Raw genomic sequence first — 24789 nt, 5'->3', positions numbered from 1 at the left:
AGATCAACAAATACAGAAAGATTGAAATAATTCCATGCATTCTATCAGACCACAATGCAATAAAGCTTAAAATCAACACCAGAAGAAACCGCAGTAACCACATGAACACGTGGAGATTAAACAACACACTCCTGAATGATGAATGGGTCAAAAGAGAAATTAAGAAAGAAATAAAATGTTCCTGGAATTAAAGGAAAAGGACAATACAACATTACAAAACCTCTTGGACACACTGAAAGCAGTCCTTGGAGGGAAGTTTATAGCTCTAAGTGCCTACATCAAAAAATCGGAAAGAACACAAATACAAGACTTAACATTACAACTCAGCACACTTGAAAAGCAAGAGCAAACGAAACCCAAACCAAGCAGACAAGAAGAAATAACAAAAATCAGGGCAGAAATTAATAAAATTGAAACAAAAAAATATATACATATAAAGAATCAACAATTCCAAGAACTGGTTCTTTGAAAAGGTATACAAGATTGAGAGACCACTAGGCCAGTTAAACAAAAGAAAGAAAGAGCACCTCCAAATCAACAAAATCAGAGATGAAAGGGGAAACCCTGCAAGACACCAGAAAGATACAGAACATTTTAAGGGAATACTTTAGAAACCTTTATGCTATTAAATTTGAAAACCTAAAAGACATGGACGGATATCTAAAGGCATGGGACACCGAAACTAAGACCAAGGAGAGATTAACAGCTTACACAGACCCATAAGACAAAAAGAAATTGAAACATTAATACAAAACCTCCTGACAAAAAAAAGCTCAGGACCAGATGGATTTACAGCAGAATTCTATCAGACATTTAAAGAACTTTATCTAATACTACTTAATTAATTAAAAAAATAGAAATGGAGGAAAACCTTTCAAATTCCTTCTATGAAGCCAGCATTACTCTAATACCAAAGCCAGGTAAATATACAACCAAAAAAGAAAACTATAGACCCATATCTTTAATGAACTTAGATTCAAAAATTCTCAAAATATACTTGCAAATCACATACAGACACGCATCAAAAAGATCATCCACCATTATCAAGTCGGCTTTACCCCAGAGATGCAGGGATGGTTCAATATATGTAAGTCAATAAAATTCATAAATCTTATAAATGGTCTCAAAGACAAGAACCACATGGTCATCTCAATAGATGCAGAAAAGTCCTGTGACAAAGTTCAACACGCATTTATGTTCAAAGTCCTAGGGGGAATTGGACTGGAGGGAACATACCTCAACATAATTAAATCCATATATAACAAACCCACAGTGAACATCATTCTAAATGGAGAAAAACTGGAAGTATTCCCTTTGAAATTAAAGGAGTAATAATTGGAAAAGAAGAGATCAAATTATCCCATTTTGCATATGGTATGATATTATATCTAAGGGATGCCAAAAATTCCATCCCAAAACTCCTACAAATTATTAACATGTACAGTAAAGTCGCAGGTTTCAAAATTAACCTACAGAAGTCTACAGCCTTTCTATATACCAATAACAAGCAATCAGAGAAAGAGTACTTGGAAACATTCCCCTTCACAATAGCTGCCAAAAAATAAAAAATAAAAAATCTCAGAATAAACCTGACCAAAGACATTAAAGGCCTCTACAATGAAAATTTTAAATCTTTAAAGAAAGAAATTAAGGAATACCTCAGAAAATGGAAGGACCTCCCATGCCCATGGATTGGAAGTATTAGTATTGTGAAAATGACCATCCTACCAAAAGTCATATATCGATTCAATGCAATGCCAATCAAAATCTCCATGACATTTTCACAGAATTGGAAAAAACTATCCTAAGATTCATATGGAAGCACAAAAGACCTCGGATAACCAAAACAACCTTGAGCACTAAGAGCAATTCCAGGGGGATTAATATACCAGATTTCAAGCTGTATTACAGAGCTATTGTCATAAAAACAACATGGTACTGGCACAAAAATAGACCCATAGATCAATGGAACAAAATTGAAGACTGAAATATGAGTACAAGCTATTTCAGCCACTTGATATTTGACAAGGGGCCAAGAACACTCACTGGAGGAAAGACAGCATGTTCAGCAAATGGTGCTGGCAAAACTGGATCTCCACCTGTAGAAGAATGAAACTAAACCCTTATCTTTCACCCTGCACAAAAGTCAATTCCAAATGGCTCAAAGGTCTCAATGTAAAGCCTGAAACTCTGAAACTATTAGCAGAAAACATTGAGGAAAACCTACAAGTTATAGGTGTTGGAAAGGATTTTCTAAATCAGACATCAATTGCTCAGGAAACAAGGGCAAAAATTAACAAATAGGACCTCATTAAACTAAAAAGCTTCTGCACATCAAAGGAGACAACCAAGGAAGCAAACAGAAAGCTCACAGAATGGGAGAAAATCTTCACCAGTGTCACATCCGACAGAATCTATAATGAACTCAAAAAACAGAGAACCAAGACAAGAAGCAACCCAATTAAAATTTTGATGGGCTAAGGAGCTGAAGAGAGAAGAAGTAAAGATGGCTATGAAACATTTTAAAAGATGTTCAACATAACTAATAATTAGGGAAATGCAAATTAAAACCACTTTAAGATTTAATCTTACCCCAGTCATACTGGCTAAGACCAAGAAAACAAATTATACCAAATTTGGAGAGGATGTGGGGAAATGGAAACAGTCATCCACTGCTGGTGGGGCTACAAACTGGTTCAACCCCTATGGAAAGCAGTGTGGAGAACTTTTAAAAACTACAAATGAACTTACTATTTGACCCAGTTATACCACTCCTTGGCATATACCCAAAGAACTCATCCTATTGCAGAGACAGTTGTACATCCATGCTTGTTACTGCTTGTTTTCTCAATACTAAGAGATGGAAGCAACCTGTTTCCCTCAATTGACGAGTGGATAATGAAAATGTGGCTCATTTATACGATGGAGTTTTACTCAGCGGTAAAGAAAGATGAAATCATGAAATTAGCAGGTAAATGGATGGAACAATAAACTGTTATACTAAGTGAAGTAACACAGACTCAAAAAAAAATTGACATATGTTCTCCCTCATATGTGGATCCTAGAACCAGACTTTGATAAACATGCAACCAGACATAACTACAGTGACCAGGGTAATGGAAAGGAAACAGGGCGGTAATGGAAAAAGAAAGAACCTGAAAGAGAAGAACAGTAGTAAACAAGCTTTAATAAGGGAGATATGGATAAAAATTGGGATAGTTTAAGGACAGGGGGAGGGAAAGGTATACAACTAACCTAGGGGATAAAGGGAAAGACGGACCTCAAGAGAGGTAGGACCATAGGAGATGGGTATTATTAAGGGAGAAATGGGGAAATGGGGGCACCTCAAGTGGGAAATCCATGATGGAGGGATGAGACGATGCAAGAGATAAATAATGCCTAGCTACTTTTGAAAACTGTGTTACTTCTACATATTACTTCTACAACCTACTGACAAATTATACATAGCAGATCAAGAAATATATGTCTAGTAAGGTTTATCTGACAACAACTGATCTTTGCCCAAGATTTATCTACATGCCACACAGTAATTAAAAGTACCAGACTGGTGGAAGTAACCTTCTTGGATGTTTAACAGACATACTTTGAGGCCTATAATAATTTGGTCGGAGGGACATAAAGGACATTTTTTGCTCCTTGCAATCCTACGTCAACTAGTTCCAGGGAACTATGAGTATCTCTCAAAATGTCTCTTAGGGTTTATACTGAGTACAGTATTGTATCACTTTAATAATTCAACTGTAAGCCAAAAAAATTACAGTCAATATTGAAAGAGATGCATCTTAGCTCAGAAAATTGTTATTGAATATGTTAATGCTGTTGTAATGAAATGCTTCGTCTAAGTATGTGGTTATTAAATAAATAACTAAAAAAAAAATATCAGACCCTAAGCTTTCATTTCATGTTGATTTTCATTTCAGACTGAATGTAAGGTGCAAGAAATATCCAAAAAGTATAATGGCATGGATGTTTAACAACAAAGACATTCATAGGATTCTATTTATGTCTTTTAGTCAATAGTAAAATATATCTGCCAAAAATATTATCTGACCACAGTCTAAAGATGGGACATTTCAATGACCACAGGCATGTCTTTCAAAAACATATACTGGAAAGTAACTAATAGACTAGAAATATGTTCATCAAAAAATAGCAGACCATGAGGAAGGGAAACAATTTATTCCTTAAGTTACCAGACAATAATTTGCAAATATCAGTTTCACTGAAATCAGAAGATGACACAGAAGCAGGAAAATATCGCTCATTCAACAGTATAAAATGGATTGATGGAAATCGCTATTAGAAAGTACCCCCCCCCAAAAAAATACTCCCAAAATATTTAAAGCAGCAATGGACGACTTAGAGCTTTAAATAATTTGTGCCAGAGTAATGATGATTTCTATGCCACACTTTATTATTTTTTTCATTTTTAAAGAAACAACATTAATCTGATAAAATACACTTGACAAATCTACTTCTCTGAACTATCAGTCCCTCCAGGACAGACGCTGTATCCTATTCAGCTTGTTATCTTGTAATTTTTTACTGAGTTTTTTCATACTTAATATGAATGTCACACTTTCACAGAGCATCTAGACAGATGAACAATAAGGAAATAGAGAACTTGGAGAGCATTATAAACCATTTAAGAGTTACAGACTCATATCTACCACCATTGTATCATACAGAAGCAGAATGTTATTAATTTTCTTAATCTCATACACTAAACCTGCTGCAAGACAAAACGTCAATGTAATGTTAATGTTAATGAATGTCTGGGGGTGCTGACAACACAGCAGACAGTAGCTGGGATATCAGAGTATAAGGGCTCTAGTGGGGGGAAGGGAGACTATGGGAGGATGTTATCTGGGAAGTGGGTGTAAAAAATTAAAATAACAATAACATAATTCTTCAAAGCATAAAAATTTGCTCCTTAATAATTAGTAGAGGTGAAAAACATTACCACTGAAATTTACCTGATGACTTTATATCCATGCTCAGATGCCAAGGAGCTCAGAAAGTAACCATGACTAATAATAATCAGATATATAGAGATGAGAAACGCATGTGCATCTTAGTGTCAATTATACTAAAAATTAATTTTTCCTGTATGAAACTAAATAATTTTAAAGAAGAAAAAATGTAGGAAACAGCATATCTTGAAATGGAGATCTTCTTTAAGGGGTAAAAACTCATTCAATTTTATATCTTACAGGGTTTATATTGAGTTCATTATTGTATAACTGTATCAATTCAACTTTGAACCTAAAAATTTACATCCACTTTTGAAAGAGATGTAGCCTTGTTCTGGAGTGTGTTACTGAATATGTTAAAGCTGTAATGAAATGCTTTTTCTAATAATGTGGCTATTAATTTTTTAAAAAATTAAAAAAAAATAATTCTTCAATGCATAAAAATTTGCTCTTTAATAATTAGTAGATGTGAAAAACATTATCATTTAAATCTACCTGATGACTTTATATCCATGCTCAGATGCCAAGGGGCTCAGAAAGTAATCAACTCTGACTAATAATAATCAGATATATAGAATTAGAAACGTATGTGCAAACATCTTAGTGTCAGTTGCATTAAAAATGAATTTTTTGTATGAAACTCTGTATTTTAATAATGAAATGGAGATCTTTTTTAAAGGTTAAAATCTCATTTAAGTCTCTTTAAAAGGTTAAAATCTCATTGTACTCATACTGAGTACAATATTATATAACTGTATTAATACAACTGTAACCTAAAAATTTACAGCCAATCTTGAAACTGATGCATCTTAGCTCTGAAAATTGTTATTGAATATGTCAATGCTGTTTCATGAAATGCTGATTCTAATTATATGGTTATTAAATAAATAATTAAAAAATAAAATAAAAAGTCAAAGACCAGAAATCATACAAAATACCTAACCCAAAATAAACTTGAATAAATATATGTATTTCTATTTAAAGCAACACATCAATCCATGCAATTCCAAGTGAGCATCGATACTCGCAAAATTAATAAATAATACATCTGAGCAAAATTCAGAATTGATAGACATGCATTTATAATGCTTTACATCTGGGATACATTAGTAATTTTTAACTTACTTTCCTTAAAATCTTAAAGTGACTCATTCATTTTTCTATAAAAAGAACCATCATTTTCCTATGTAAATATTGACTTTGATGCTGAAGATATATTAATACAGTAAAATCACATTATTATCCCACAGGCAGCTGTAATGATTTCTTTATAATTTCTCTTTAGCCTATCAAAGAATTTTATACTCAAATTGACTTAATTTCATGCACAATTTTTCCATTGAACTTGATATTTTTCACATCATAAATAGGAAATATAATACACAAATACAGTTTCTGTTGTTCTTTGTCCTACAAGTACTTTGAAGGAGTTGCCTCATGCATGAATTGCATATAAGATATCACTAAGAAATCTTTCAAGCATTGCCACTATCTCTTTTTTAAGTTAATTATTTATTTTTATTTTATGTATATGTTATGCCCATGACTATGTAAGTGCACTGCTGTCATACAATGCCTGTGGAAGACAGAAGAGGGTCTTAGGTCCCCTGGAACTGAAGGATTTTAGCCACCATGTGGGTGCTGGGATTCAAAAGCTGGTCTTCTGCAAAAGCAACTCTAGCCCCACTGTCACTTAGTCCAGTAAATAAAAGTAGTTCAAGTATCACTTAACTTTCTGGTTAATTCTTGGGTACTACAGATCCATGTCTAATCAAGTTCAAACATAAACCTTTCTTAAACAATTCCAGTTCTGAGAAAAGACAAAAACTTCTGAGACCCTATATTGCTTTCTCCAACTGCTTTCTTTACTGCATACTCAACCTACATCAGTACTTGTAACAATCATTCCATCACAATAAGTTAAATATCCAATAGCATTTGTTTAGTGTTTCACAATGTCAGGGATTGTTTTAACATTTTTCTGCAAATTATTTCAATTAATTTTTATCAAAAATTAGATGCTATTAGGAAACAAAGACATGAATTTAACTAAACTAAACAATATTATAAATAGTCAATAAAAGGCAGTAAATAGCATGGAAAACCTACAGAATGTTTACCCAACCCTCTCATTTCAATCACTTCACTCTGAAAAACTCACATATGGGAAAAGCAACAATACAATTAAAATGGTTCATATATGTTTCTTAAAATCTTAAGTATTTTTATAATACTTATTGGACTGAAAAAAATTAATGCAATATTTATCTTAAAACAAACACTCCTAAACAATGATTTGAGAGAAAAATAAAACAATATATACTAGTTAGAATTTTATTGATCTCTTTATATAGACATTTTTACTGAATGACATTTGGACAAGAGTCTACATCTTGTCTACTACAAAAATCAAGTTTAAAGGCTTAGAGAACATTGTGAAGCCCACAAAGTAAAGTACGAGCAGAAACATATAAAGAAGGATTTCGAAGTGTCATCTCCTGGATAATACAAAGACATTGCAATCAGGAACTCATCGCCTGCACAAGAATTGACCTGTAGACAGTCAGTACTGTGTGGATGATGGGCTTTGAGCCCTACCCTTGAAGGTTGAATTACTGGCTACTGATAGATTCAGGGAGATAATGGATTGTTGCCTTCATTTGTATCCCTACTGGTGATTACACCAGGCTACAGTGGAAAATTCCAATCCTATAGTCACACAGATGGCCTGGTTAAATTAAATGTGCAATGAAACAGAATTCAAAGTCATGAATCTGGGAAAAGGACTGGTAGAGATGGGAGTGGGTTGATAGAGATGGGAGATAAGAGGTAGTTTGAGGCAAGAGTAATCTGTTACATTATATAACATATATAATGATAATTCAACATCTGATCATCTAATGCAAACTATGTGGTATGCTGAAAAACAATTATAGGATCTGTGTAGAATACTGTGTTATTTCAATTACTGGGGATTTTAGAATAGATTATTAGCTTCACTTACACATTTGGTTTAGCCCAACTTACACTGACCTGGGAGTCAGAAAATTAGAAGACTTATCCAATTCTCCAGTAACCAGCGGTGAACTTTATTTAAACCCTCACACTGTTTTCTTTAAATTACAGTATAGCCTATCATCATCTTCAAGGGCCCTAGCCTTTTGAAATTCTATTCAACTTTCTTTGTGTTTTTCTTTATCACTTCATATGACAATCTAAAACTCCAAAATTAACTTTAAAAAATTCTAAATGCTTTTACTCAAGGATGTGATTAGAAACAAATTCTCCTTGAAATAAATCTGAATAATGCATTAAATTTCACCAACCAAATTTCTGCTCAGTGAATCAACAATTAAAAATAATACAATAAAAATACATCCTTCTGATTAAAAATTTTGAATAGATAAGGAAGCATGAGTTAATCTACCGACCCCCTATTTAGGGGTAAACACGTAAAAACTCTTACAGAAAGAGGAATTTAAAAAAATCTCACTTAGGCCAGGCATGGTTGTACCTGCCTTATATCCCAGTGGTCAGGAGGCAGAGGTAGGCAGAGTACTGTAAGACTGAGGCCATTTGGTCTTCTTAGTGAGTTCCAGGCCAGCTGGGGCTACAACAATCTCATCTCAAACACACCCACCAACCCCACCCAATCACACTTCATACACCGGTGCAGCCATTGTTGGACTACTCGGACTCTATCCTGTGAGCTAATCTGATAAATCACTAACACACACACACACACACACACACACACACATACACACACACCAACACAGACTCACACTCACCACAACAAACAAACAAACATATATAAACACTTCACTGAGGATATTCCTGTGGTGCTTTAAACATTTGGTTCCCTCTTGGCTGCCCTGTTTTGGGCTGTTATATAACCTTTAGGAGGTGGAACCTTGCTGGAGGAAGTACATCATTGGGTGCTGGGTTTGAGGGTTTATAGCCTCACTGTGCTTACTGTTCTCTGCTCCCTGTGTGTGATGAAATGTGACCAGCCAGCTTCCTGCTCCAGCCTCCTACTGCTTTACCTTCTCTGCCATTATGGAACAGTCTGAAACTGGAAGCCAAATAAACGCCTAGTTTTGTAAGTCGCTTTTGATCATAGTATTTCATCACAGCAATAAAAAAGTAAATAATATAAATCAGACATTAAAAGAAACGTGAAAAAACATTACATAAAACATAATTTAAAATCTAGATGATTTGGGGGGCTGGAGAGATGGGTCAGCAGTTGGGAGCACTGACTACTCTTACAGAGGACCTCAGTTCAATTCCCAGCACCCCACAGAGGTTAACAACCATCTGTAGCTACAGTTCCAGGGGATCTAACGCCTTCTTCTGATGTCTGTGAGCACTGAAAGACATGAGTACACTTACGCACATGCAGGCAATGCACTCATACACATAAAATACAAATAATAAATAAAATGTATTTTAAAAGTCTAGATGATTTTAATTTTGATCTTTATGGGCACAGGATATATAGTGGGACATATTTTCAGTAAAGTGATCATTTCTTCTGAAATTTTTGGAATAATTCAGGGTCCTTTATTGCAGATTGGAAATCTGATTTGCAAAAGTAGCTTCGTTTGGGTGATGTTATACATTTCAGAAGACTATTATATTTTTCCTCATATAATGGAAACACAAAATGCCTTATAGGTGCTTAGGCATTTAATTTCCTCAGACATTTATTCTCTCACAGGCATCCTTACACCCAATAATTCTTTGTAGAGTCTGGTTTCTGCTGCGATTTTCTTTAATTATTTTTATTTTATGTGTATGTGTGTATTGCCTACATGTAGGTAAGTGCACCCATGTCATGCAACGCCCACGAGTGTCAGAAGAGGCTGCCAGATCCCCTGGAGCTAGAGTTACAGACAGTTGTTAGCTGCCATGAGGGTGCTGGGATATGAACCTTGGTCTTCTGCAAGAGCAACCAGTGTTCTTAATTACTGAGCCATCTCTCCAGCCCCTCTACTGCAATTTCTATAATCCAGCCACTGCCAGCAGCACGTGTCTGCAGGTGTTTGCCTATAAGAAGTTAATTGATAGTCTATTGCAGCAACAGTATTTTCTTTGGCATTGGAAATTGGCTGCAAAACCACTGCAGAAAAAGTAGTGTTCTGGGACAACAAGGATTCATGGCCTAAGAATGTTTAATTATTTACTGCTGGTCAGGCAAAAATTAAGCATTCCTCTGTGATATTTTTCCCATAGAAAAGAAATAGTTATCAAATTGAGTTTCTCTGGATTAAGTCAGTGCACTGGAAGGACTGTAGCTGTACTATGTGGCCTGTGGACATTTAACTTCTGACAGCACTGAATGCTTCTTTGTGAATGCAGACATTGCTCTTTGACTCAGAATTTCTGGCAGATTTCCAAGGTGCAGGCTCACAGCCTGCTGCAGGCACTCTCAGTGTGGCTTAGAAGGTGATGAGAAATATCATGGACTACTAAGGTGAACAGATACACTTACACTTCCCCACACATAATTATTTAGCATAGGCAAAAATACAAACAGATAAGAATGGTTTAAAGTATAGTCAAAAGTGAATTTAGCACATAAGTTTTCAGTATTTGGAGATTAAAAATTGTGTCAAATTTCTCAATGAATAATTATACTTACAGGGAGGAAATATTGACTCGAATAAACACAAATAATATCTGTGATTTTCTGGTGATAAGTATGCTGTTATCATAAGAAAATTGGATTATTTAAAATAGATGTTTTCTAAGATTGCCAGAATTCTAAAAAGTAAATGAAAATATTTTAATAGACCTAGTTATTTATAATTGATATGTTCACATATAAAATTTTTTTCAGTTATCCAGAAACTTAACTAAAGTTAAGTTGGCTATAGTTTTAAATATATATCAAATTATAGGTTCTTAAATAATACACAATATATTTGTAACACCAGGAGCTATAAAATATGCCTTTAAAATAATAGAAGAAAGACTAAGTATGATTTCTCTTCTGAAGAATTATCTATGTATTTTTCTGTTGATATTTTAGGGCATATCTAATACTACTATGATTTCTGGTTATGTAGAGCAGTTATTAATAATTAGACAAAAATTCAAAGAAGGTCCAAATAAATTTTAAGAGCCTGAGGTGAAAAATGACCAGAAGGAAACAGTTTTCCAGACAGCTGATCAGTTTTTCATATGAATTCACAGAAATTGTGACAGCATGCAGAAGTCCCACGTAAAGCCAGACAAAATTCCAGCATAGACATGAAGAAGTAAGAAACCCTAACTTTACTTGAGAAACTATTAGCAATCAATTTCTGGGAAGGGGAAATTCAGTCTCATTTAGGGTGTGACACTTGGTAGATTGACTAGGCTCCAGGAAATGAACCCACAACAGACAGGCATTTAGCGACACAAACCTGACTCGTGTGTGTGTATGTGTGTTTGTGTGTGTGTGTGTGTGCGTGTGTCTGTGTGTGTCTGTGTGTCTGTGTGTGGTATGTTCATGTATTTTTGGTAGGGGGCTGGTAAGGGAGTGCACATGTTGGAGGGGAACTAAATATGATCCAAATATTTTGTATGAAATTCACAAAAATTCAGTAGAAAAGAAAAATCCAAAGACAACAAAAAAGCCTTACTAGCAAAGGTGTACAATTGTTTTACATTTTGTTTATGTCTGTATGTCTCTGTGGTTTTTGTCTGTGCCTGTGAACATATGCTCCAGTATGTGTGGGCAGATTAGACCATAAGTTTCAAGAGTTGGTTTTCTACTTCCACCATGTGTGTTGCAAGCTCCTTTGTCCACGAGCTATCACACTAGTCTGACCCAAGACATTTTTGACCTAAGAAATGCATACTGTGAGGATACAGGTAACTTCTATTTCACTCATTCTATGTATTAGAAGTGCTATGACAGCAAATTCTGGTACTGCTAATAATATTATTTATATACTAAATCATATAAACACAGTGTCCAGTTTAAGTTATAGTTGATTATATCAACACTTTCAAGAACAGTTAGTACATTATTAATTTGTAATATATGTCTTCTGATTGATTTCTCAAAAAATTATGTGAGAAATGTTGAATGACTTGAATTCATATTGAAGCTAATTCCTGAAAAGGTGTATGCATTATTTTAATTTTCCTTTTAAACTATATTAAAAGTGCCAAACTACCCACTTGACAAAACATATTTAAGTCAAATAGAGAGACAAAGAGAATGCTTACAATGTACAGCATAATCTACTTGTATTATGTGTCTTCTGTCTGAAATATGGACTACTACCAACTATGTTGAAACTCAAGATTTTATTATCTGTATGTGAAATTACTTCATTAAATAATTAAATGGTTAAATGAAAGAAAAAATTCACAATCTAAATTAAATGGCCAGCATCAAAAATGTTTAGGTGTATGTATGTGCATAATTTATTTACCTTTCATCTTGAATTTTTTTAAAAAAAAGATAAAAAATAAAATAATAAGATAAAATAAGATTAAAAATAAGCAAAAATAAGATAAAATCTAAGATAATTGTGTTTTGAAATCCACGTTGTAAATCAACAAATCTGGTAAGATAGATTTCTGTTGTTTTGGACAAATGAAGTTGCGCTACCATTTCTCTATACAGGAGAATGTGTAGATTACTTCAAAATGCTGTTACACCAATGCTCAAATGAAATTTTCTTAGTCTTTTTTGAGACAGGGTCTCCTTGTAGCCCCAGCTGTCCTGGAACTCACTATGTAGACCAGGCTGGCCTCAAACTCGCAATGATCCACCTGCCCCTGCTTCCCAACTGCTGGGATTAAAGGCATGCACCACCTCGCCTTGCTGAAATATTTTTAAATATAAAATTCTGAGACGTCTGAGAATAACTTAGTATCTATCATTACATAAATGGTAGCATAGTCATCAATAAAATTCTGTGAAAACAGCAGTTATTAGACATGTAGTAATTAAAACATAGATTGAATGAGGAATGAATCTTAAATCTCACACCAGTGCTCGAAATCTGAATTGGCATTTCATTCACTGAGATATGTGCTAATAAATTACAATTACAGGATACACTGTAATATGTCATGTGGGATTGACTGTGAGTTCTGTGTCACTATAAAGTTTCACTAGATTAATTAAATATTGATAAGAATAGTATTAAAGACACTGGGTAACAGTAAGCAAAACTTGAGATGGAAAGGCCTATTTTTCACAGACGTCAACTTTTCATCAAGCTAGCATGCAGTTTTCAATATTTTAAAATAAACCTAATGGGGGCTGGAGAGATGGCTCAGCGATTAAGAACATTGACTATTCTTGCAGAAGACCCAGGTTCGAATCCCAGCACATCCGCATGGCAGCTAACAACTGTCCTTAACACCAGTTCCAGAGGATCTGACAGCCTCTTTTGACTTCCACTGGCATTGAAGAACATGAGTGCACTTACCTACATTCAGGCATAACACACACATAAAACAAACATAATAGATAAAATACTTTAAAAAACAAACCTAATGAATGTTATGATAAAATAATTTTAAATCTGTAAATTTAAAAGTATTTTTCCTTCAAAGCCATTATATTTTAATGCTTATCATATGATTCAATAATGAGGTGCTCATAAAGTCTTTTAACAGAAAGCACAGTTACTTATTTCCTGCATAGAGAAGAGTTTTCATGAATACAAATGCATAGTTGATGCAAAGCAAGAGTCCAGATTTCTGAGAACCACCGTATTGCTCTAGACCAGATAACTTCTTACAGTGGACATAAGCCCTCAGAGAATTAATGCTCTTTCTGTGATATTATGGTGGTTTGAAAAATGTTGGGCAGTTGTACACAAATATTTTAGAAAAATTTATGAGCAACATAACAATTTTATTTAAATAAACTACAGTAATTTGTTATGACAGGGATTGATTAGATAGCTATTATACATTGTTTAAAATATATGAACATTATTTGATTTAATCCAAAACTTATCAAGCATTCCATAAAAATTGGAGCTCATTCTAATATATTCCATTAATCAGTTAATCATGATTTGCTGTTCAAAATCTTTCCACTCTGACTGTTCAAAACATCACAAGCTACTAAGTCCAATTTTGGTGTTAAAATAGGTGGAATATGGGGCTGGGAAGATGACACCATTGATAAGGTGGCTGCAGTGCATGCACCAGAACTGGGATTCCTATCCCCACCAACCACATTAAAGTTGCATCTGTAACACCTGAGTAGGGGTGGGGCAGGCACAAACAAGCAGATCCTTAAAGCTCTGTGGCAAACCAGTCTACTATATTGTTGAGTTCCAGGTTTGGCGAGGGACCTTATCTCAAAATATATGGAAAAGAATAACTGAAGACAGCATCCAACATACACCTACAGCCTACGTATGCTCACAGACACATGTACACGTACACAAACACAAATATCTACAAACATATTCATGAGTGAGTGGGCACACACACACACACACACACACACACACACACACACTAAGGAACTGGAGTGATATTTCAGTGGTTAAGAGTGCATACTGTTCACTGATCCAGAGATGAACCAGAGATGGGTTTCAAACACCCACATAGGCTGCTCAATACCTCTTGCTCAATACCAGCTTCAGGGTATCTGACAACCTCTTCTGGCTTCTGAGGGCCCTGCATACACATAAACAAACCTGCAACCAGACACATCTATAAAAACATAATTAAAAATAAAAATAGGGACTGGAGAGATGAATTAATAGTCAGGAGAACTGGCTGCTCTTACAAAGGATCTGGGTTTGTTTCCCAAGCACCCACAAGGCAGCTAGCAACTGTCCTTAACTCGAGTCCCATGGGAATTCGATGCTCTCTTCTAACTTCTATGGCTACTGCATGACACAAGTGTACTTGCATACATGCAAGTAATACACTTATACTCATATGATTAACAACAAATATTTTTAAAAATAAAAAAATTAAAATATTTTAAAATAATGAAATAAATGAAATGCAAAATTTAAAATATAGTTGTTACTGACTGACAAACTTCTTTACATAGAATACATTCTAAACAATACTTAAAGCCTAATACCTATGGAGACAAGTACTTTGGAGAAAACATTAACACACATGAAAAGACATTTTTTTTAATGAGTTATATTGATTCAAGCTCATCTACCTTTGCTTCTGTATAGGGGCATAATGAAGAATTTTGAAATGCCAGTAAAATGCCTGGAGATCTTTAATAGATTGATAAGACCCTCAAGTGAATGTGACTTGGAAGAATTGAAGAGACCATCCATAGAATGCAAATCAGGCCCCTTGCCAAATGTGAATCTTAATTGTCCTTATTTATTGAGGATGTCATAATCATCATCATTACTTATGAGTACAGCTGTTCACAGTGATTCAATTTCTGAGGTTACCCAGCAATTGCTCAAGAAACAGAGTTTCAATCTTTAGGAATTTATATTCCAAGCTGGCTGTGTCCAATATGGTAGCCATTAGCTACATATGGCTGCTTAAATTTAAGTAAGCTAAACCCAAATAACAGTCAATGTTCAGTAACCATATTTCAAATGATGGTCATATCAGTCACAGGTAATATTCATCACATAAACAAAATTCTGTTTTCGAACCTTTTAAATTTTTTTTTCATTTATTATTCTTACTTTATATTTATGAGTGCATTGACTTTATGTGTGTAAGTGCTCCCGTGTTGTACAGTGCTTGCTGATGTCAGAAGAAGGGGTCAAATCCCCTGGAGTTGGAGTTACTGAGGGTTTTCAGTCTCCATGTGGGTGCTGGGCATGGAACCTCAATCCTCTGCTAGGGCAGCCAGTGTTCTTTACCACTAAGCCATCTCTTCAGTCCCTTGAGAACCTTCTTTAGAGGACTGGAATGTATGTGGCAACAAATGTAAACTAAAAATAATTCATGTAGTATTAAAATTGTATATTATATCCCATATATTTTGACTAGAAAATGCAGATTGTCAGAAAGTCAAATATCTCTGTGGTCTGTTTTTGTTTTTGTTGTTGTTTTGTTTTTAAGTTTCTTTCCTTTTTTCTGGCTTTTTTTTTTTTTTTTTGACAGCCTTTTTTTGTGACCCCAGGTGGCCTAGAACTTGCTATATACACAAAACTGGCCTCCATCTCACAGAGATCCACCTGCCTCTGCCAATGGAGCGCTGGGATTAAAAGCCTGAGCAACCACATTCAAAATCAACTATTTTTAATCTCAAACATAGGACAGAGGATCTATCACATTCTAGGAAAGAATGCAACATTTCTTCAGTGTGATCAAATGTATTATTACTGGGGCAAAACTGATTATTTTGAGGAAGTAAGGAAGTTATGGGAGCATCTGGTTGAAGGATTCCAACTGACAACATTGAATACTAGGTGTATCAAATTAGGCATTTGCAAATTTTCACGACCATATTGCGTTTTAGAAATACTGTTGTCTTGCTTTGAGAGGAGGAGGAGGAGGAGGAGGAGGAGGAGGCAGAAAATCCAGACAAAACATAATACCTGTTTAGACTTGTTTTCTAAACTTGAGTAGAGGTAAAGGCTAAGAATCAATGGTACCCATTAGACTAATCTTTGCTCTGATAGAGACACACACAGGAAAGCTAACCTGTGTGATACAACTGCCTCTTTTCCCATGGGAAGCACAGATTTCAATTTTCGAACCCAGGTGGCAGTAGCTTTTCGTTCTCTCTGGGCTTGACATAGTTTGTATGTTTATATATGTCACAATTGCTTATCTCCTCATATGCATGTAGATAACAGAAAAGAACTAAGGCTCACAATAACAAGTTTATTCACTATTCTCTACAGAATCATTTTGAACTTCACCCTCACACAGAAGATAATCAAAAAACTCTAATGTTCCAGTAAACTGACTGGTTCTGTACAAAAAGAGGATGGGAACTAGGTCCTGTGAGTTACTATTCTATTAGTTGATATAAGGTGCTAGAATTGAATGTTGCATATAAGAGAAATAATTTAACCAATTTATACTCATTTAGAGGTCTACTCAGTGTTTAAACTGATATTAATATGCTTCTAAGAAATAAAACAGATTTGAAAACGACAGGATAAAACTTAATTTTAGAGCTCTGCATCAGAATTCTCATCATTATTCCAAATGTTCCCCCACTCCCGTACATTCCTGAACTCTCATCAGCGAAGCTTCCTCATACAACAAAGTGTGATGGACAGAGAAGGCCACAACTGACCAAGTTTTAGAGAATAAAAGACTGCAGAGTGTATGTTCCTGAATAAGGCTCCTATATCAAATCTCACCTACCAACGGCTCAGGGACCATTGCAGAAGACAGGTTGGAAAGATTATAAGAGCCAAGGTTGGTACACAAACAGAAGGAAACAAAGGCTTTCAAGCCACTGGGAACTTTCACATATGAACTTGCAACAGTGGTGACAACTTGCACAAGACCCATGCCTGCTCCATCAGATAAAAACCCAGCATAGAATGAGGGAAATGGGGAGCAGGCCCCAATCCTAGCTGAAGAACTACTGGCAACTGATTACTACTGGGTGAGAGAGAGTAGATCATTAAGAGAATGACTGGTAGGCTGACTATACTCTAATAGATGAACTTGCACAGAGGGATATCTGGGTACAAATGTTTTACAGGAAAGGACTTAACATATATGATATAATGTATGGTATCCAGTGGCTTGGGCTCTGGGTGGGGGAGGAAGGAGGATGTGTCTAAGTTTGATTAAGATCTGTTATATGAAATGCACAAAAACTCAATGAAAATATTTTTTAATTTGCACATAAGTTGACATTTTACAGTAGAAACCTAGAGTATATGGTGAAACACCAAAATATTAATTTCTGCTCTTTTCAAGAGTTCCAGGTTTCTGAGAGATAATGACCATCACTGGATTTGTGTGTGTATATTTTTCAAGAAAGAACAGTTCTCTCTCTTCTCCCTTCCTTGCTCTCCCTCTCCTTTCCCCATGGGAATGTATGTGATGCTCCAGTGTCATACACTCTAAATAATGGCAGAACTATATTATTATACACATTTCTATTTAAGGTAGAACAGTACTTGAAGGCATAGATGAACATTATTACTTCTTCATTAAACTTGTTCTTAACAGCATTCAGATGCAAATAAATGCTACATTGAATACTTTCTTAAATATGAATTTGCATATTTACTTTGATAAATCTCTAGGTTAAAATCTGAAAATATTGTTCAAAAGATATATGCATAGCAAACTTTGATAGATACTGAATTGTCATATAATGATATCAAAAACTTCAGAGTATACTTATAATGAGGTTTGGAAAACAATGAAAAATTATATTTTATGCACATATTTATTTTATGCATCATAGGTCATATTTCTTAGATTGCAAATAACTAATTTCATAGCTGAATAAATAATCTCAGTTATATTAATCAATTTCGTTTATGATTTGGGTTTCACAAATATTACTACATCTTATGTTTGCTGTAATTCCAATTGTATGAGACTAGATTAAATCATATACATTATGGGTTCCTAGTTGGCAATTGCTTTGAAAACCAATAACAAGGCTAGGCATTGTGGCACATGCCCTTAATCCCAGCAATTGTGAGGCAGAAGCAGGAGAATCTCTGTGAGATCCAGGCAAGCCTGCTCTCCATAACAAGTTTCAGGCCAGCTAGAGCTACAGAAAGACTCTGTCCATAGAAAAAATAAAAATGGAAAAATAGAAACAAAATAAAAGAAAAGCAATAACAAAAAATAATTTACTTTTCTTCCTCCAAGGAAACTGTCAATTTTTTTTCATTTTAGAGATATGTAATATATTTCACTTCAACTTCAAACACTTATGGAACTAGTACATTATAATTCATACCTAAAATCATTAGGTTATAGGCTATAGTAGCTTCTAATTCATTACTCTTACAAAAGTAATATTAGATCCAGTTTTGGAGAAGTCTGAAATCTAACATTATAGTTCGGTATTCATAATTCATGATGTAAGCTACCAGAAAGAAATGAAAATTCTAATGGGGTTAGGTTTTACAGAAATTCATCAATTCACTTAAAATCTCACAGTTAATACGAAAGAATTTCCTCATTTACAATTCTTATTAGGTTAGTTCTTGAGGATCTATAATTCTTGACTTCACATTTTGATACACTGAGGAAACAACACAGTGGTAACACAAATGAAATATTGTAAGAAATCCATTTCCTACATAAATTACTCCAAAGCACTTATAGAGTTATAAACAAAAATTTGAGACAATAATAAGTATGAATTCATGGAAAATAGGTTGTCAGCTCTAAGTCATGAGTCAATACTTTCACTTAAAGTTTAATATGCTGTATCAAATCGTGGCCATAATTTGTAATAATTACTTTAAAAAACCTGCCTATCTGTGACATGTACTCATGACTGTGCTGTCTTATAGCTTAATTAATATGCTCAAATGTATTCACAAGTGTTTGGATAAAGAGTCCGAGCTTTTTACATCCGCTTTAATTAAACAATGCATAGTGGGGTATTTCTGGGGATAATTATATTATCATTATTTTTATTTTACAGCATCCAAATGTTTTTATGAAGTCGTTTATATTTAGTTGCATATTGTGTGAAAGCGGGCATACACATCTTATGACAGTTAGTATAGATCAAAGAGATGCATCAAATCAAGTGAAAGTCTTGGTTCAAATTTAATCAGTAGTATATGACCTATTTATATATTTCCTAGAAAATATTCACCATTCAAAGCAAGCAGATGTGTATAAATTTAAAAACTGAGGCTTTTCCTTATTTCTGTTGTGTTTTTTCTTACTGCATTTATTTTTTTCTAGTTTCAATGTCACAGTATTTCTTAAAATTCTTTCTTGGATTCAGTTTACAGAGACACCTAGTGGTAAAACGTAACTGTGGCGCCTATGGCAATCCTGAATGTGGAGTCAATGCTAGAAAGTTTTCAAGAGGCAATCTGGAATGTGGGTATAAGTGTTTCATGCTAAATTGTTAGTGGAATGCATTCCAAATGAGTTTAATATGCCTTAGTTTAACAAACTCTTTTTAAATAGGGTATTGTTTAAAATAAAATAGTACAAAATAGAAAAATAAAGCTACATTAGGTGGAATTGTGATGATGTAAAGCACTAATTTAAAATAGACAATCTGAGAAGTCTCATAACTAAGGTATCCTATGTCATATCGTTTATTATACAGAGTTAGTCAATATTTAAAAAGTTAGTTTTTCTAATAGTACTCCAGTATTTACCAGAGGTTTTGGGATGTGGATAACATGCAATTTAAAAATTAAATATAACTTAAAATATAAAGCTGATTTTTTATCTTAAAATGAATTTTATAAAATTTTATGTCATTTTTGAGGATAAAAAACATTGAAAATACAGTAACAATTGTTTTTAAGTACAGTTTGTTATATCTGATTATATAATATGCCTGAAGCCATAACTACCTACTAGTCCTATGACAAATGTATGTAAATTTAACAAACAATTCTAAGATTTTCATTACCTGGCATCAAAAATTACTACTATTTTCTCTCTCCCTTGTACACTATCCAAACTTAAATGAAATAAACAAAATTATTTCCAAAGAAAGTGTTTATAGTGTAACTAAAATTAATTGCTAAACAGATTTAGAGGAAATTCAAGAGAATTACAAATAGCAAAAAATTGAAATAGTTCACTAACTCTGGATAAACTCATGAAATGGTGATATCTGCATATATAAACTACTTCTGAATCCTAATATTAATCACATATAGTAGCCACAATATCCCAAATACTAAAAATCAGACAATATCATTTACTGTTTAAAATATAACTTCATGAAGAAGGGGTTAAAATGTGTTTACACTGTAAAACTCCCCGACTATGATGGGAAGAAGCAGACCAGCAGCCTATATTGTAGAGCCACTGACTGTGAACAACTTTCTTCTATACCTGGCGTGCACTGAAGGCCTAATATTCCTAAAATGTAAACCACATTTTGTAAATGCAAAGACCTTCTTTTGAGGAGGAAGTTGTCAGGTTTCGTGGAAAGAGCCAGCATACTTACAGAGAGGTGATGCTAGTGGAGTTCAGCAAGTGACTCTTCAAGAAACTCGCTCTCAACAGACTTTGCATCTATGGCGGTTTCCAGCTTTTTGGTTAACCTAATGTGTCCACGTTCTCTCTGGAAGTCGTTCATATTCCCTTCAACTACTCGGAAACGCTTATGAAATGTAATTCTTTAAAAGGAAAAAAATAAATAAGCTCACTTTCTACAGCTAGGATGAGCCACTCCCTCCAGGGTCCTTTACAACAGACACCGCAGGAGGCTGAAGCCCTGGCTCTCTCCTAAATGGCAGAGGCAGGAGAGCTAACCGCAATGGACTGGAATCCTCTGCCCCTGACCACCAATATAGCCTAGCATTGCCGAGGTTATTTCCACTCTCCCTTGCCAATCGGCAGACTGCACAGTCCTACACTGGTATTACCCACATGTTCCCAGACGCCTCGGTCTCCCACAAACGTGACATCCAAGGGGGGCTCCGGCTGCGCCTCAGGTGCCAAGGGACGCCTTCGCACTCGGCTGCCATCTAACGGCCACCGAACGCCCGCTTCGCCCCGGGCCCATCATGTCTGCTGCAGCTTGGCTCGCACAGGCGGCGCGACAATAAACAAGTCCATCGGACGGAGCCCTGCACCCAGCAGATGTGGCCGCCTCCTCAGCCCCTAGGAGAGAAGACGAGACTTTCTCGGAGTTTTTTAGAGCCACCAGACTGCCAGGAACGCCACAGGCGGAGAACAACGCTCTTCCTGCCCCTCAGACCCTTCTAAGGATGCCGGAGATAAAGAGTTCCAAATAATGACGATCCTGCGCCGCTTCTAGGGAGGGATAGAGAAAAAGCCCTGCAAACACCAGGAGCTGTGAGGCCACCAAGAGGATGCGGGAGCCGATCAAATACTAATTAGGGGCTGCGGCTGCGGGCTCTGTTCCGGGACAGAGGTGGCGGCGGGATCTCGGTGGTCGCCGCGTGGGGAGAGAGTAGCCCAGTGGAGGAGCAGCCGGCCGAGCAGCCAAGGGGCCAGTGCCTCCTTCTCTCGCCCCCTCACTACCATGTACAGTGTGCGCTGCAAGAAGAAGGAGGGCGATGCGCGCACACCCTCGTGCCCCTCTCCCTTTGGCTGGTCCCGGGGCGTGCGCCACTGACCAGGGAGGAATGTGGTGAAGACAGCAATCCCCAGAGCCTAGGGGGGAGGGGAGGGCCTGCCGGTGCGACCCCAGGCCGGAGGGTACGAAGAGCTCCAGGCGGCTGAAGGGGGCGGCGACCACCTCTGGGTCGCACAAAGTTGCCCCCTATGCAGATGGGAACTGTAAGTACAGGCCTGGTGGGGCTTGCGGCGAAGGGGCCCAGGGACCCCGGGATGGCGCTTAGCGCGCGTGGGAGAGATGGTGAGAGGGAGCTTGAGTGAGAGCTGGTGAGAGCGCTCCCTGGAGCTGACCGTCACGTTGCCGGGCCGGGCTGCAGGCTCGCGTCCCCCTACCCCGCCTCGCTGCCTCCCTCCCCTCCCCGCCCCTTCTGGCTCCAGTTCCCAGCCCCTACCGCGAGGCGCGTCTCCAGCGGGTCCTTCGCCACCCCCTCCCCCCTCCTTCCCTCCCACCGCTAGCGATCTCCCCCCACAGTACCCCCCCCCCAACCCCGCTGCCCGCTCCGACTACCGCGGAGAGTGCCGGGGAGAGCCGTTTGGGTAGCCCCGGAACCCGCGGTCGCCACCGCGGCGGCCGCCCGGGGCTACTGGCTTCCCGGTGCCGCTTTCCGACAGCGGTTCAGCCCGCACTACTTGCAGCCTTCTCCGTCTACCTAAGCTTCAAAATCAGTGCACACCCCGAAGAGGTATTTTTCAAAGGGTGGCTAGGATGAGTGGGCCCTTGAGATGTGAGACAGGGTAAGTCTATGATTTACTTTCTAAGAGGCTCCTGTGTGTCCCCCCCCCCCCTCCCTGCTGCTGAAACAAAAAAGAGAGAGAGAGAGAGAGAGAGAGAGAGAGAGAGAGAGAGAGAGAGAGCTAAGTGGCTTTCTCCTTTCTCTTCCCTCCCCTTCTTCCTCTACCCTTCCTTCGCTTTGGGGAGGTGTGGGGGTGGGGGAGCCTGCCGTCCTGGAACTCAGGGTGCTTCTTCCTGGGCGGCCGTTCCAGCAGCTGTGCCCCGAGCCACTGGTTCGGCCTCGGTTTGGGCTCCCGCCCGGGCGGCTCCATGCTGCCTAATGCAGGGATATGGCAGGCGGTGATCCAGGGTCTAAATTCTTTGGGAGAGAACAAATACAGCCCCCCTCCCCCGATCCCCGCCCTCTATTTAAAAAAATAATAATCTGAGAATGTGCCGTGCACTCGCGAATTTCTATCGGTGGTGCGTTTTCCAGTCAGAATGTCAGCCTTCCCAGTCTCATTCAACTTTATTTTCTCAAATCTTTGGTCTCCTTTGATGGAAAGGAGGTGAGAAATGGAGTGGAGCTTTGGAAGAAGCTCTTCAACCCTGGCTAACCAGAACTGAATTAAAGTTGTAAACGTTCGAGTTTAATACTGGCTGGACACAATTTACAATGGGCTCTGAGGTGGGGAAGGAGGTGAATGGGGGCGGGGAAGCACCGCTAAGGAGGGGGAGGGGACCCAACCCAGCTGAATGGATGTGCACATTTGATCCGGCGGAGAACCAAAATTTCAAGGTAAACGTTTTGCTTTCGTAGGGGATGTTTGAAGCCAGGAGGCTTTTGCTGTGGTGGGGGGAGGTCGGGTATACTAACGAGGTTTCTGTACTGTGGTTCCGATTCGTCTCGACACGTCTGGGTGGCCAAATGTGAATGTTTCGAAGGCACACTTGCACATGTGCGTGTGAATGCAGACGCTCTGATCAAGCGGGCTCGAGTGAGTTGGTGATCAAGTAAAAGGTTCCAAAGCTTGAACCTGTGTCTCAGAAACGTCTTGGCTTTAGATCTGGTTTGAGATTGAATATCAGGCTCAGGGCGGGGGACGGGGGGAGGCAAAAGCCGGACTGACCTGAGAAAAGGTACAGTTTCCCAGAATCTAGCGTTTCTATCAACACCAACCCCAATCGCCGGCCCACTAACCAACGCAGCAGTCACACCATTTATGTTAGACCTCTAAAAAGAGTTGCTATCTACCCAAAGTATTAAGTCAAAAGAAGCCTTCCGGCGACAAAAAGAAATAAAGAGAAGGGGGAGGGGATCAGGCTGGTCATTAGGGAGATGAAATTAGGAGATTAAAGCACTGCCCTGTGTCACTTGCTTCTTTCTATGTCGCCTCTAAATCATTCCTGACGCCCTTTGCTGGAGGAAAGGGAAAAAGGAGGGGGACGTTGAGAATTAAATGTAATAAGCAACTCTAAAGGTGAAGATATTGGCACAGTAGTAGTTCATTCCAAATCTTGCTAATTTTGTAGGGCTAGTTTTGCATACCGTGCCAAACTGATGCGGAGCCATGGTAAGGGAGCCTTTGGCGCTTGTAGGTGGCTTACTTTTAGCTGCTTCCGGGTAAGTGGTAGATATGTCCTCTTTAAACTCTAGGTATTCGAGGTGCTCCGAGATTGCGGATGCCTTCGCTGAGTTCTTTGTAATCCATCGCGCAGTACTGTTCCCGTGGCTTAAAGATGCAGTTTGGTAGTGTTGCTGGCATGGTCGATGAAGAGAAGTGGTCGCTGGGCGCTCTCTGAGAAGCGCTGCTAAGTGGCACCGTGCATGCAATTAAGACGCTGATGTGCTTAATAGCTGTGCTGAAATCCACCATCAAAGAT

The 24789-nt window shown here is 37.4% G+C and overlaps 1 protein-coding gene and 1 long non-coding RNA gene across 3 annotated transcripts in view; one reads left to right on the top strand and one right to left on the bottom strand.

Annotated features, from left to right (window-relative positions):
- The window catches only part of LOC115066974, a 261305-nt gene extending 239863 nt beyond the window's left edge, over window positions 1–21442 (bottom strand). The window contains exon 1 of the long non-coding RNA XR_003846411.1: window positions 21055–21442. This is a non-coding gene — a long non-coding RNA (uncharacterized LOC115066974). The remainder of the gene's footprint in view (window positions 1–21054) is intronic.
- A 109-nt stretch (window positions 21443–21551) lies between these two features.
- Window positions 21552–24789, top strand: part of Slitrk5 (SLIT and NTRK like family member 5) — an 8352-nt gene continuing 5114 nt past the window's right edge. The window contains exon 1 of one of the 2 annotated variants that reach the window (XM_008849098.3): window positions 21552–22355. The gene's annotated coding sequence lies outside the window, so the exon portion shown is untranslated. Of the gene's footprint in view, window positions 22356–22699; window positions 22929–24789 lie in introns of those variants that run through there. The other variant, XM_008849099.2, reaches the window with a different exon arrangement.

This window comes from Nannospalax galili, unplaced genomic scaffold (genome assembly GCF_000622305.1).
Source record: "Nannospalax galili isolate Female #2095 unplaced genomic scaffold, S.galili_v1.0 scaffold140, whole genome shotgun sequence".
In the NCBI taxonomy this organism is placed as follows: Eukaryota; Metazoa; Chordata; class Mammalia; order Rodentia; family Spalacidae; genus Nannospalax; species Nannospalax galili.
Note: the sequence above shows the minus strand (reverse complement) of the source record. Positions and strands in the feature narration are given on the sequence as shown.